The sequence below is a fragment of the Syngnathus acus genome, chromosome 15, assembly GCF_901709675.1.
Source record: "Syngnathus acus chromosome 15, fSynAcu1.2, whole genome shotgun sequence".
Classification (NCBI taxonomy): domain Eukaryota; kingdom Metazoa; phylum Chordata; class Actinopteri; order Syngnathiformes; family Syngnathidae; genus Syngnathus; species Syngnathus acus.
Genome location: NC_051100.1, coordinates 2,441,141 through 2,455,550, shown reverse-complemented (window position 1 = coordinate 2,455,550; position 14,410 = coordinate 2,441,141).

The following is a 14,410-nucleotide window of genomic DNA, read 5'->3' as shown; positions in this document are numbered from 1 at the left end:
TTTTAGTATGGAGACGTACACCTCGCGGTACACTTTAGAAAAATCTAATTGAAAATGGAACAAAAAATAAACAACTGATACGTGGTTGCACAAGTGTGCACACCCTCCTTAAAATTGGTATTGTGTTCCAAATTAACCAATCACATTCAAACAAGTGTTGAATGAGCAGCTGCCACCATTCAATTTGTAACAATTTAAAGTTCAGATAATCCAGTAGACTTTTCCTGATGTTTTTATGCTTTCTAGAGGTGACCTGAAGGTTTCGTCCTAACACTGCTCTGCGGAAGCTAGTGTTGATCATCACTTGCATGTTTACTTTGAACACACACATATACACCCAAATTGCATGAATAAACATATCCATATGCATATATGTATGTACGTAGGCAGTTTTAATCCATCACTTTATCTGATGTGACAGTTCCATTTCCTCGCAGAAGCTGATTCGATTTCTGACGAATTCCAGGCAGGCGCAATTTGTCAACTCTACACATGCACGTATAGCTAGTGGCTAACTGCTACACCACTAAACTGGAGCTCTAGAACTGACAAGTATCTGGTTAGCTTAGCATCTGTAGAACACTGGTGACATCACCCCCTCCCAACATCCTCCCATCTTTTTTGTCTGTTTTCATATTTAATAAATAGTCAGCGACTGTATTTTTTTTGCACTCCAAATGCATAAGGGACTTTCTGCCCATGACTTCTCCCTCCTTCCCTCATGTTCCACTTTTTCGTAATCGCTCCATCATTCATGCTCTCGTCGTCCTTCTTTTTCTCTCTCTCTCCATTCTTTGCTCAATTTTGACAGTCCATCCGTCTTATTTTCCTGCCTGCTTTGGTCACCGCTATACTGTCTTTGATGAATACGAAAACAAAAGACAGAGCTGATCCGAATTTTTTCACCTCTCTCAATAATAAATGTCTCTCTCTCAAAGACAATTTTGAGGCTAAGTGAACACAAGGCAATTTCATGTTTTTCTGAATGTCCCATAAACCACAACATCATTAAAGACAGTATTCAACTAACCAAGCATTTGGTAAACATTTGAGGCACTTTATTGACAGAAAAAGAATGTAGAAAGTAAAATCCTGGATGGACGCCGTTTCATGTTCCATGTTGGAAGGGCATGCACATGGCTGTCAGCCCAGCTTTGGTTTCCTCCGTTCAAGCCTCTGCCCCGTCACTAACACTTATCCTGATCAATGGGAGTGCAAAAAAAAAAAAAATCAATGCATGAATGAGCAACATCTTAAACTGCGCCACTCTTAGCGCCAGGGGGCGCTGTCAGCTGACGTAGCTTTACAATAGAGGCTTATGTAACAATAAACTGTACCGCATTCATCCTGAGTATAAATTTATGATTCTAATTATGATGCAAAAGAGGCTCTTTCATCTTACTAAAATGATTTAATTTCTCAGTTCATTTTTTATATGATTAAAATTACAGTAGGTAATAAAATGCCATCATTTTAATCTTGTTTTATAATTTTATTAAAATATTATTACAGCAATAATTATGTCCAAATGCTTGACTATAGATACATAAAAATTGACAACTCTATCTTATTTTATTGTATTGTGCTCCAATTTCTCTTTCATATCTAGCTGGAGTGTCTCCGACAGCGTGAACACTTATCTTTCCTCCTCAAGACGCAGGCTGGCTATTTCATGGCCAGGCTACGCTCCAAATGCTATTTTTTACCCAATGATAAAATGCTTGCTTGTGGAAATCAGTGTGTGTGTGTGTGTCCGTGTGTGTGTGTTTGTGCTCACATTTAGCCAGCAATCTGTATTCTTCTCTTCCATCTTTATGCTTTGGATGAAAAACCATCTCCCTGCTTGCTGCACTTAGTGGAATTGAATGGCTTGCAATGAAAACACACACACGCACACACACACACTGCGATACTTCCCACTCTATCCTGTCATCCATCTATGCGGCACTCCTTTGTTTTGCACCTGTTTGGTTGTGGAAGTTCAAGGTGGAAAGGTGGATCCTCACGGTACCACCTTCTTATCTCCAGCTGCCGCACATGCTAATTTGTGTTTGTGTGTCGTATTATACGCAGCGTACAATCGGATTTGCATACACGCACAATGGCAGAGGTGCGACATCCAAAGCCGAGGCCACGCAGGTTCATGCGTGCGAATGCCCACGCGTCACCATTTATTCTCTTACAACCTTGATCATTACTGCAAAGTCGTGTTTGTATTTCGTTATGAAAAAAAAGTCAACATCCTTCGTTTTGGATTCAAAAACACCAGGTAGGCTTAAAATGATGACATATCCTCAAGGTCATGTCAACCTCCTCTCGCCGTTTCGCTGGCCAGGTAAGAAATGTCAGAGGGCTAACGCTGCATGCTAACGAGGCGTGCCGCTGTCATGTGTTAGGCTAAATGCCAAGCATGGCAAAGAGAAAATTGGATATTTAGTAGGACGACACTCAATGGAGTATGAACTACTCAGCTAGACCTTCAAAATAAAAGCATGAACATACAATGTTTATTAGTGTATGCAAAGAGTATGCCATTAAATATGCTTTATCATGTGTTGTTATGTACGTTAACAACACGCCGTGAAATGTGCGTTCTCGGCGGAAAATGTGTTTGCAGTGTAAACACACGCCAACAAAAGCATACTCGGAAATTCAAATGGGCACAAAACGTTACGACTTTCCCACGACACTTGTATGGCTCAATGTCAAGTATTTCCCTTATCGACACGCTTACCTGTAGAAGCACTTTATTTTTATTTTTAAATATTGCATATTTGGATGGAAAAAAGAAAAAAGTACAGATTATACTACTTGGATTAAATTAAATAAAAGGTAAATATTTACTAATATAATGCAAATTAATTGCAAAATATATGGAGTATATTTGGATTAAGAGAAACATAAATGGAAAAAATGCAATCTAAAAAGTAAATAGTACAAATAATTAATAGAATGGAATATTTGGATTTTCTGCAATTTCCCTCGCCCCCCAAGTCGTGAGTGTGTTGATATTTTCCAGTCTGTCTCTATTTATTGCTTTTACAATATTCATGTGACGTTGTGTGTTCTCACCAGAAAAAACATGACCTGCAGGAGGAATATTTTTTATTACATTTCCCCATAAACAAGTCTACAACATTGCAAAATGCTCCAGCTGTCAACATTCATGCAGCTGTATTTCCCGCTTTTCAGTATTTGCCGCGTCATCAAACTCTCGCAGTTTCATTTAAGAAATGGAAATAAGGCGGCCGCAATGGATGATGATGTTGTCCATTTGCTATTGTTAGTGCAGAAGAAGTTGCTGAGGGGTATTGTTGGATACACTCATGAATCATTCGCGCGCCGCCATTCCACACTAAACTAAATCTACCAAAGAACTTCATCACTTTTGATCACAATGGCCAATAAACTGTTAGCGTATGGAAATAACCCACTTAAGGGAAACAAAGCATTAGGACAAAAGTCATTTCGCAAAGTACATTCAGTTACGGAATTATAGCTTGAATTGTTTTTCCACCCAGCGCTTAATATTTCCTTAAGCGTGCAGTACACTGGAAAAGTTCTGAAGGAAAACTTTCAGGTCAAGATTTTTTTTCGGACTCATGTGGTAGACTAGGCCCGATCCGTCACGGAAGAACCTCACACTCTTGACAGCTGCACTCGGGAGTGAGGACACGTGGTCTTCGTCTAACTTGGCTATTTTTAAAGCGTAAGAAACTGTAGCTTAAGACTTTTACCCTCAAGGTGCAACTGAGTGTTAGGTCATTAACACCAAGCAGGGGGTGACAACCACGGACTCGCAAAGCTAATCCACGAGGTCCTCTTAAAAGGCATTTGAACGTAAACATGCGAGACCAGCGATTGTCAACCGGTGGTCCGTGGCGGTATTGCAGGTAGTCCGCGAAATACGAAATGGAAAACATTTTTAAAGAATAATTTTTTTTCATGATTTCAACTTTATTTTTTAGCTAACGTGAATCATTTACCCATCCGAATTGTGTCAAATTTAGCTGAGATTCCCAAAATAGACCAATAGCCTTGCTAGCGCTTCATTGTCTCAGCCGTCATCTCCTGATGCTTTCTCATTTTCAATCGAGCCCAACAGGCATCTGTGACAGCTTCAACATGAACCTTCGCTAGGTTGAAAGCCCGCACGTCGTTCACGTCACCGTAGTGCTACTTGCGTCGCACCAGCTAGCTAGTACCAAGCTGCAACTGGCTACTAGTACGGTTCAACATGTGCTCGTCATCCCGAAGTCAATTGTTGTCTCTATGGTGACGAATAAACTAGATTTCTGATTAAGTATGCGGTTCGAAAAGCCATGCTAATTGCTAAGCTAACCTACAATTGACACGTTTACCTCTTCAGCTTTTCTCCTGTTTTCCCAAAATGTAAAAAATGACTTGACACCGAGGTCACTTTTAATGTGTGCATAGCGTGCAAGGCACACACACCATATCATCATACACAACCCTCACAATCTCGCCAGATATTAATCTTCACAGCTGGCTGCCTCGGGGTGCCTCTCATACATCAAACTCCGCGTCCATGTGTTAGACGCCCTCCATCATACCCCGACGCTTTCCAGCAGGAACTGAACGTGCTTAGGCATGGTTTGGGTCTTCCGATATGGGCTGAGGGGCATCCAGCTGCTACGCATTTTGTCCTTTACTTTGGTTACGTTCACACCAGACCCGTTCGTAGGCTTCCGGTCGTACGCCGATCGCTTAACCGTGCCCGATCGATCGGGTTTCTGCTTGTCGGTCTTCGGGTTCAGGTAGGTGTGAGAGCCCACGGTTTTCCAGTCCTTTGTCGTTCTTTTGTTCCCTTTGGGGCGTGACGGCTGCTTCGCGACACGGGTGTTGCGATGACTGATGGAGCTGGTCGGCGTCCAGTCGTACCTCGTGCTTGGCGTCCCGCCGCTGTCTGTCTCGATAAGACTCAGGTAGGTGAACACCGACTTAATGGGGTAACTCGGAAACGTGGCGGCCAAAACGTTCTCTGGCGAGTTTATGTATTTCCGCTTTGGCGTATTTTCTTCACTGTGGTTGGTACAAGGGGTTGTGTTTGACCTGCCGGGTCCTCTCCACTGCTTTTTAGTCTCCATACTCTTGTCATCCTTGTGGGATGAAACCATTTCCACCCTTTCTAGTTTCTTCTCCGTCTCCTTGAGACTCTTGTGCATCCGGTGGTTTCCATTAGTATTCTCCAGTCTTGTGTCCTTAGTCTCCTTAAGAAAGTCACGGGACTGGGCAGGTCTCCGGTGGTTTCCGTTCATTTTATCTACTCGCGTTGAGTCCTTAGTCTCCTTTACATTGCCATACACGGAGTACAGGGCAGCCTTCTGTTGGTTTCCATTTGTTTTATCCACTTTTATGTCTTCAGTCTCCTTAAAAGTGTTGAGAACGTGGCTGTTTCCGTTTCTTTTATCGACCCCTTTTCGCTCTCTCTTCGGCTCCTTAGTCTCCGGGAGGCTGTCGTGAGCCTGGGATGTTAGGTGATTCCGGTGGGTTCCGCTTATTTTGCGCCCTCCTATTAACTGCGTCGTGTCTTTAGAACTGTTGTGAGCGTAGTTATTTCTGCTTTTCCTCTCCCTTTTGAAGTCCTTAGTTTCCCGTAGACTGTCGTGCGTATGGGATTTATGGTATTTGTAGTTTACTTGTGTATGTACGCTTTTTCGATCGGATTTGTTCTCAAGACTGTCACCTATGTGGGCTGCAAGGTGATGGTTGCCATTTGGGATCTCGGCCCTCATCAGCACAATCGTCTCTTCGTGTTTGTCACCCATTTGGGGTTCAAAGTGATTATTACCGTATGTGTTTTTGAATTTCATTACCTCCTTAGTCTCATCAAGATTGTCACGCATGTGAGAGGTATGGTCCCGGCTTCTTTCTTTGTTTTCAAATCTTAATTGTTCCATAGTGTCCTCATGATCTTCAGGCATACTGGATGTACAGGATTTTCGGGTGTTTCCATTTACGTTTTCACCTCCAAAGAAATCCGTAGTGTCCTTTAGACTGTCACGCGTGTAAAATTCAGACGGTTTCTGGTAGTTTCCAGTTGTTTTATCAATTTCCATGAAGTCCTCAGTCTCGGAAAGATTGTCGTACGTCATGTGGGCTGTGCGGGGTCTCCGTTTCTTTCCATTTGTGTCTTCAACTCTTTTGGGCTCCTTCGTCTCCTTCAGACTGAAGTGGATGTGGTTGCTTCCATTCCTTTCATCAACTCCTTTTCTCTCTCTTATTCGGTCTTTGCTCTCCATAGGACTGTCCTGCATATAGTGGTTATCCGTGTCTATTAAGTCCCTGGTCTCCTTAAGGTTCTGGTAGGTGTGTGATGCAAGGGTCTTACGGTTGTTTCCGTCCGTTCGATCGACTTTCTCCCTTAGCCGGTCCGTAGTCTCCTCAAGACTACAACGCGTGTGAGGTGGTGTGATGGGGTTCTTTTCACGACTGTATGTTCTATGAACTCCCTTTCTCTTGTGCGGCGTCTCTTGAGGTCTGCGCGGCTTGCTGTCGGGTCCCTTGCCTTCCCCGGAACGTGCCTTTCTGGCCATTAGACTTTCAATCTGCGAGCACATCCAGCGCAAAAAGGCCGCCTCGGACCGGTTACGCAGAGCCGCCCCGGGCTGCGCGGCGTGAAGGCGGATACACTCCACCACCACGTCGGGCAGCAGGGGCAGCGTCGCCGGGGGGATGTGCTCTACCAGCCGAGACAGACGTTCACTGTAGATATCCATGGAGAGTAGCGAGCATAGCCCGGCGCTAAGTATGCTCTCACTATAGCCGACACGTGGCGATGTATGCTCTGGTGGTGTGTGTTCAAAGCCCAAATCTGATGTAACAAGGCTCTGATGGCATCAACACATGCCGCCCGGTGACATCGCAGCGGCAGTCTGCAAGGAACTGCCAAGACCTCCAAGATGGGCTGATCTTAATCATCTGAACTGTATATACGGCAGGCAGCGGTTGCCGTAGCGACAGCCGCTGCTCCTACCACTCCGTACGGTGGGTTGCAGGTATAATGACATGTCCTTCTCCATATAGTTTGTTTTTAATCCCACTGTACTTTGTATAAGTAATCATTAAATGCTCTTTTAGCAGTGTTGTAATGATCCTATACTACTAGAATGCCATTCGGTCGATTGATGTGTGCTAGTCCATCCGGTTGTTAGAAGGCCGACAGGGTGATATCAAAGACGACTGGATGTTTTCACTGACAGTAAAAAAAAATATATATATATACGAATGGCCTGATTGAAGTTTTCTCGAGATACCTTATGTGACCACGCTTGCAAAATAACCAACAACAGATCTCGAAATGAAAAAGTACAGTAAACTGGAGCACTTGTATCTCGAGGCAACATTGTGTATCACAAGAACGCCTGCCTAAGCAAATGTGTTTTGAACAGTTTTTTTTTTAATGTTCATAAAAAAAAAAAAGGCAGCTCTATGGATAAAATGTATTTGCATGCTTTTCCATTAGAGGAACAAGAGCCACATGTCCTGTCCATGTATGTGGTTCAACATAAACAATACAATGGGTTGTAACATCACTGTACAGCATGTTCATTTACATCTGTTGCATTTTAAACATTTCATTTCATGACACATGGAGTTCAATAAAGTGTATTTCAGAGGTGATGAATCCCTTTTGAGCTGGTCTGTCCTTCTGAGTGGAGTCGACACGGTAACGAGACTATAATGATGATTTCGTTAAATTGCTAGTGAGTGAAAACACACATGCACAAACCTTTTATGAGTTTCTTATTTCCCAGTGGTCTCGCTCATATTGACTGAGGCACTCCTACAGTGGTAATACGGTATGTGCATTGTGTGTGTGAGACTGTGTGTGTGAGACTGTGTGTGTGTTTGTTCACTGATGAATAACGCCGATATTTCTCATTCAACCTACTTAGCTTGTATGTGGGGACAATCACAACAGGTATCCTTTGGGGCTTTTTACATGTTGTGTGGTTGTCCATTAATCCCAATTCAATAGTCCATGTCAGTAAATATAAAAAAGAAAAATGTCAAAGAATAACCCTGGCAATGAGCCACATGCTGCTTCACTGACTTTTTTAGCTAATCACATATGTGTTAGCAACCTGTTCTGTTATAGTTCCATGAGGGTAACAATGCTGAGATTGATGGTAGCAAAAAATGGTGAACCAAAAAATAGCGGTGTGAAGGTCCATTCATCGGAGCTTCAATTTGTTATTGCGTCTCATTTAGTTTTGCAGGCCTACTTCCTGCGTCTGCTTTCATAAACAAAGCCTCTCTGCATCGGCTATCCAAAGCCGGGTGCATCGGGAGAGTCTCATCTCGGCCGCGTGTCATTCCGACATCTTTTGGCATCCCCGACTGCTCTGATGTAGCTCCAGACTCCCGTTTTCCAGAGAGGCCGCCTTGTCTCGGAGGTTGCCCGAGGCGTGAGTGAAGACAAACAGGCGGCTAACACTTCCCTCATGGGAAGACGGCACCAAAATGAAGGCAGCATCGACAAAAAAAGATGGCCTCAATCACAAGATGCTCCCTTCGTAGCACTGTGACAAATGCTGTCTGTGTTCTGTACAAGGCATTAAAGGCAGCTATCTAATTAAGTCCCACACTACCTGCGGGATCAAGCCAAAACGAATTTTTCAAGCCTCTAAAAATACATTGTGAGCTGACACTATTAATCCACAAAGCACAGAAATCTTTCCAAGGAAAATTGCAAGCCCACGAGCATGTGCCAGTGTATCCCATTAGCAACAAACGTCTCTTAACTGTAAAAGCAGACGACACAGGTCAGACTCTGCAGCTGCGATGACAAAATTATTACTTTTTTTGGTCAAAAAAAAAGTGAGTGACAAGTGAATAACAAATGATGTAAAGAAAGTCAAAGATGTTTCTCTTCTTAGCCTTTGCGCTTTCAATACAATCAATCGTCTAATTACTCCAGTTCGTCAGCCATTTTGTTTAGTTGCAGTCGTGTAACGTACAGTATCTGTCTTTTGCTTCGATATCGACGACAAGGCTGAATGGGAGCATTCTTTGTGTAGTCTCGCAATCAATCTGTTAATACAATGAGCTCCTCATTCTGCCCTGAAGCATGAGTGTGACATGTGTCTATCCTCTCGTATTACATTACAGGCTACTAAATGTTTGTTTAGCAAAGGTTCTTCTATTTCAGTAATGTCACATTCAAGGTTACAATAGTGATAATCATTCTTTTTAATCAGTTACTCAGCTAACAGTACAGTGACATTAACCACGGCATTAGCTATTGGCTAACATGTTAGCGAGCCAATTGTCAGCTTCACTATTGAGTAAAACCGACTCCATTGGTTGATGATAGTTTTGAGGCTGGAAAAATCTGATTTGGAAATGTCGAGCATATTAAGGTGGGAGTTTATCACAACAGATCTGCTAACCTTTCTTAGCACTCATCGCTAACCGCAGTCGTCGGTGTTTCTCATAGTAGCTATTTCCGAACCTGTTATGCACTTGAGTGCCTTGACGTCCACAAACCAAAGCCAGCTAGCATGACAGCTGACGCCACCAAGGTGCAAATGAGAATCGCAAACCTGAGACAGGCGGAACCTCGGGCGACAAAGTGCCACCGCTAACCGACTTTTGTTACGGAGCTTGCACATGCCTCTACGACTGAGGTGAGTAACAGGCCAACACAAAAAACCAACATGTCCCATGTTTTATTCAATTTAACAGTGTTGTTTTGGGGAATCCTGTTTTGAAATATTAACAGTGAGTCACCTCGTAAAAACGAACAACATTCATCGATTTGTGTCCGTTTCCACAGTCTATATTACCCGTTTGGGTTTCATTGCTTTTACTTTCCAAATGTAGTTATTCATGTGGTCATAATGATAAAGACAAAGCGTTTCTCTTTGCAAAAACAAATCAATTGATTGTTGTTGACGAGCCGTAAGCAGGAAATGCCTCCTTGGGCGCATTCTTCACACCGATTGTAATTACGCTCTTCGATCTTCCCTGGCGTTTTACAAATGAGAAGGTGTTGCCGAGTCTCTCGGACAAGTCTCAACGTAACCTGCTTCTCCACCACCGCATTGTCTTGCGAGGACGCAGTGCGGATCGATGACCTCCATGCTCCCTGGCGTTTTGTTTTAATCTATTACTGCCACTGCTGATGGACGGCAAACACTTGAAGCTACTACCCGTGGAGACGTGGGGGGAGGGGTGTAACATTCCGGGAATTTCCCAAGTTGGCAACTCTCCATTGGACTTGATCATGATTTAAGGAAATACGTGGAAATAAATTGACAAAATTCAAGGTTGGCTCTTAATAGGGAACTTCAAATCCCTGTAAATTGAAAATGAATGTCTTTTGAAAAAACATTTTCCACCCACAGCACCTGGAGGGAAGATGATGACAACTGAAAATACTTGAGGAACCCAAAGGAAGAAAATATTGATGAACAAAAAAACAACGACGCTATATGGTGATCCTGTGAGGCATTTCCGGATGTCCGCATTCAACCTCAAAATGTCATTTCGTCTCCTCCCAGAGCCAAATTTGTCGGCGTCTGTGCCCTTATTACTTTCCTCCCACTCCTTCCTTCCCTCCTTTGTCTCGTTTGGGTAGCTAATGTGCTGTGTGACTGGCTGGCATCCACACTAAGTAGAATTTAAGGGTTTTAGTCATTATACATCAGCTGCCAGGGCTAATGGATACAATCATGCTCAAAGGAAAAAGAATAGGCGCAAGACATCGTTCACACAATGGTTTGGAGCCATTTTCTTGAAATTATAGCTTGAGCATTTATTTCGTTCTGACATCTTTTGTTTCCCGATGGACAAGCGGTGGAATTTATATTGAAATCGCCAAGACGGCGTTTTAAACGTGAACGATACGTAATAGCTTCTGGCTCAGACGAAAGACACGCAAAACTGAGTCCATCACCAAACACGCCACGCATTTTCCACATAACATTGCAGTAATCATCAGTATGGATGGTGCTGAGCAGGACTAAATGAAATTGAAAGTCATTAGAAGTGAAAGATTGCATTTCCGCCTGATAGAACATTTCATATTCACGGCGGATATCCTCTTCGGACTTGGCGCTCGCAAGTAAACATTTGCACAATTGCTTTCTTGGGCCAAGATGGATGCAACAAAGCAAGAGGGCAGAAAAGTTCAAAGATTCAATCAAAACGTGAAGCCAAAAATCTTCAAATGAGCCACTTGGGCTTGATAATAATAATAAATAAAAATGTAAATAAATGAATAGATAAATGTGTAAATAAATAAATGAATGAATAGATACATGTGTAAATAAATAAATCAAATAAAAGTCATTCTCCGTTAAATGTCAGCAATCCGCCTTAATTGTCACAATTTGCAATCGTGGTGGCAGGCAGAACCAAATTCAACGTCCTGGGGAATCAAATGAAAGTCATTCATGCAAGCAGAAGCTAAAACACAAAGAAGAGCGACTGAAAGTCATAAAAAATGGACCCAAGTCAAAAACGGAAAATGAGCAACTAAGAAGTAAACATTCAAACAAACCAGCCGACTTTGCATCTTACATCCTCGTCCGTCCATTTACCGCTCCGAAATAATGCCCCCCTTCTACTTTAGTTTATTCATGATGGCTTTAAAATAGGAAGCGAGGAAAAGTACTTACACTCCTTTCAATTAGACGGCTAAAACTAGCTCAGTGTAGCGCTAATGGATTCACTCTGGCATCCGTATGTGATGCTTCAAAGCGTCATAATTGAATGAAGTATAATTAAAGCGAGCGACTACGCAGGTACGCTTGCCTCCATTTTCACTCCCGTGTGAGCGTTTGTTGACAAAATCCATATTGGTGACTACACTGCAGATTAGCCAAGCACTCAGGGAAAACACGAAGCGGATCGATGACTCGGCTCTTTTTGAGATTGCCGTGAAAAGTTTGTAGCTGGCGTAGAGTGTGGAGCTCTCATGCAGAAGCAGACGGCGGCTTTGGGGATTCATTTGCTGGAAGCTGAAATTGTTCTACATCAGCCATGATTTGACAGTCGGAGGTCACTCAAGGGCATCGCGACTCTTGCATGAGAGCGAGTGTCACATAAATCTTTGGCCATGCTGTCATATTTGTACTCTATTTTTTTTAATTGGAATTTTTTTGGGGTTATGGAGTATAATAAAGAATGCTTTGTATTTTAATAATCCATTAAATGGGCTTTTATTACCTTCAAGGGTACAACTGGGGGGGGCAGTATTTTGCTCAAGGACACTCTTGAATTAAAAAAAATGTTGGTATAATTTCGCCAGTGACAAATGTTTAAGCCTTAGGGAAAGTCTCTTTCGGGTACTCTTGTTTTAATTCGTTTTCCAGCGTAGCGCCGTTGTGCTTTATTTAGACAACTGTTTGTTTAATCGCGCAGGACGAGCCATTAAAGGGAAAACAAAAGCGTACTCAGCGGAATGGCAAAGGAAATAAATGACTCATATACAGGGACTGCTCGTATGCTTTCGTAACAGCCCATTGTTTTAGGAAGGGCTTTTTCGCAAGATTCGGTGAGCTGTCTGTGACGATCTGCTCAAGCAGAGCCTCGGGAGTGTCGGCGAGGTCAACAAGCCATGCTGATGTTGGATGATGTACAAATTTGTCCTGTGGGTGATGAGGTCGGCACTGGCGGGTTGTTAACTTCTTTCGAGCTAGTCACTCTCAAATGTACCTAAGTGAGAGGCGTCAAAACAGTGCCGCAAATGTTTCCATAATTCATTTTTTGTTTATTTGTCATAATTTGCAGGGGTGGGGTGCAGCACCCAAATCTAGTTTTTTAAAAGAAACAGGCAAACAAGGTACTGGGAAGAAACAAAATGCTCAAATAATAAAAAAATTTAGAAAATTTGATCCTTAAAAATGAGATTTTTGGGGAAATTCTGAATGAGTGAAAAAGTAAATAAATAACAGCTAGCATTTCGCCTCGCCTCCCTTGTATGCAAATCTCCTCATGTAATCTATTTTTTGACTGCTACTTCACACTTTCAAACTCCTGCGGTAGTAGAGTAGAAGGTTAAAATCATCAGTCAAAAAACTTCTCTTGAGTGCTATGCCTTCAAGTCACATTGAAGGACTTATTTACTAGCGCTGCCGTCAGAGGAAGTGCTATCTTCTGTCAAGTGACATTACAGTGTAAAGGTCTAACGATTTTTTTTCCATCGTCATTTTTTTCACAGGAAATAGTGTCGGGATTAGACAATGGCGGTGAAAGACATTACCGAAGACCAAGCTGTGATTCACGTCGGCCGCAATCTATCAGCAGTTGAGCGAACAACTTACATTATTCATTGACCTCGTGAGATCTAACGTGTGGTCGCAGTCGTCGTGTGAAATAGCTTAGCAACAGATTCGCGGAAACATCCGCCTCGTAGCCTGGAGTGGATGGACTTTTATGAAAAAGTGTCCGTAACTATATCAGTCCTACCCGGGGGAGCTTAGTGACAGTGCAGTGACAGTGTTTGTTTCATGGCTGCCCCCCAGCCAGAGAGCGTCACAGACTAAATGAAATCATTGCTCCCTTGCAAGGTTACTCTAGGTCACCGTTACATAAGATACTTTGAGGAAATCAACTTTTTTTTTTGGGGTCACCAGTTTTGGAAAATTACTGAAACTACAAAAAAAAAGCTACATTTTTAAACCTAGATTCAATTGTGAGGATTTATTTTGTATCTCAAGTCAACATTTTCCAATGAAATGAATGGAAATACCTTTAATCCGTTCCAGCCTCCTAAAAAATACCCCCAAATTTAATTTTTGTGGTGTTTAATAAGAAACCCAAATATGTTTGATATATGTGAGCTTGTTGACAGGGTGGAACAAAAAAACTGAAAAGAAAAGAAAAATGAAACAACCCCCCCCCCCCCCCACACACACACCCCGAGGATTTCTTACAAAAACTAAACTTGTGTTTTAAACAAGAAGCCGATCAATAATTTAGATGGTGCGCAAGGACGGCAGCCACTTACTGTCCTTTCTGTCGACTTAATTGAATCACTCTGAAGAAACGGCGTGACGGTGGAAATACACGAGTGACGAATACGAATGGTACAAAAAGCGCTTACGCCCGCATACAGTAAATGACATGTATGGAAAATGTGTTGTTGCATGTTGACATTTGGTTAGTCAGCATGCAGATGGTTGCGGGAGATTAATATTGTGATTATGTGGATGGAAACATGCAGGTTTTTGTGGTTACGTCAGCATGGAATGGCAAGGGAGCACATGACATGATGAGATCTGTCGTGAACTTTCAGTTCTGTATTGTTCAATAGCAATTCTTAAAACATTCTAGTTTGCTTTGGACGCAAGTTCCACAATTATTGGACACCAATAGTTTGACAAACTGATTCATGTCTGGAAGCAAAACAGGTAATAAACTACCATACTATAACTGG